Raw genomic sequence first — 1,317 nt, forward strand, 5'->3', positions numbered from 1 at the left:
TAGAGTAATATGCTTTATTTAAAAGCAGTAGAAATATAACAAAAGACTGTTACTCTGAGTTTCACGTTCCCGTTCATCGGACAGTTTTCTAACAAAACTGTCCGATGAACGGGATCGTGAAACTCAGAGTAACAGTCTTTTGTTATATTTCTGGTGCTTTTAAATAAATATATGTGTGTGTGTGTAGAGAGAGAGAGGGGGGAGATACATACACAAGTGGATGTGGATGTTGGGAGAGAGAGAAATTTTGACAGCTATATTGAATGTCCGTGGTGGTGACAGCGGTGGTGGTGGTGGTGAGTAATGACGTTAAACAGCAAAAAAAAAAAAAAAAATGTAGGTCACAACTCTTAAGCATTGAGCTGTATTATTAGGGTCAAGGTGAGACAGACATCAAGTAGGCAGATTTCAACCCATGAAAGAGGCAGAAGGTAAGAAAAACGGAAATGGTGGTGGTGGTGGTGGTGGTTGAAAATGCCAGAGCTCCCGTTCTCACGGAATCATAAAAATGAAAGAAAAAAAAAAAACACTCACCCTACCTCTTTAAAAATATGCACAACATGAATCAGTGGATTCCCTTCTCCCTTCCTCACCTCCAAGAAAACTGTATGATATTAAGCCCATTAAATCATTAGTGTGTGTAAACTTGATTAACTAAGAGACTGGCGACAAAAGGAGTGATTGAAAGGAATAAATTGGTCCGTTCTCACTTGAGAAATTATTCATAAAAGTAGCAGCAGACGAATATTGAATGTGCTGGAATTGGAAGAGATGTCTGGTAAAGTAACCTGGCATACACAGAGAAACAGACGCTCGAATACACATGTATGTACTCTTTACTCTCTTTTACTTGTTTCAGTCTTTTGACTGCGGCCATGCTGGAGCACCGCCTTTAGTCGAGCGAATCGACTCCAGGACTTATTCTATCGGTCTCTTTTGCCGAACCGCTAAGTTACGGGGACGTAAACACACCAGCATCGGTTGCCAGGCGATGTTGGGGGGACAAACACAGACACACAAACACACCCATATATATATATATCAGCTATTCTGATTATATGTCTGTGCACACGTTTGAATGTGGTGTGTGCCAGAGGGTTTGCAAATCCAATGGGGGTCTTAAAAGACATGTTAGGATCCACAATGAGCAGAACTTACTTGCAGGTATTGGTAGTGCAAATCAGAGGTGCAATCTGTGTGGGTGTTTTTTCAAAACACTGTCTGGTTTAAAAAGCCACATCAGACGCCATGAAAGGGCTAAGGTGTAGGTGCAGGAGGTGGTCAAACTCTGTTTAAGGAGTAGACAACCACCATATA

General features: G+C 41.2%; 1 protein-coding gene across 1 annotated transcript in view; it reads left to right on the top strand.

The window, feature by feature from the left end:
- Window positions 1-585: 585 nt before the first annotated feature.
- The window catches only part of LOC106877225 (uncharacterized), a 6,598-nt gene continuing 5,866 nt past the window's right edge, over window positions 586-1,317 (top strand). The window contains exon 1 of the mRNA XM_052976702.1: window positions 586-825. The gene's annotated coding sequence lies outside the window, so the exon portion shown is untranslated. The remainder of the gene's footprint in view (window positions 826-1,317) is intronic.

This window comes from Octopus bimaculoides, chromosome 25 (assembly GCF_001194135.2).
Source record: "Octopus bimaculoides isolate UCB-OBI-ISO-001 chromosome 25, ASM119413v2, whole genome shotgun sequence".
Taxonomy (NCBI): Eukaryota; Metazoa; Mollusca; class Cephalopoda; order Octopoda; family Octopodidae; genus Octopus; species Octopus bimaculoides.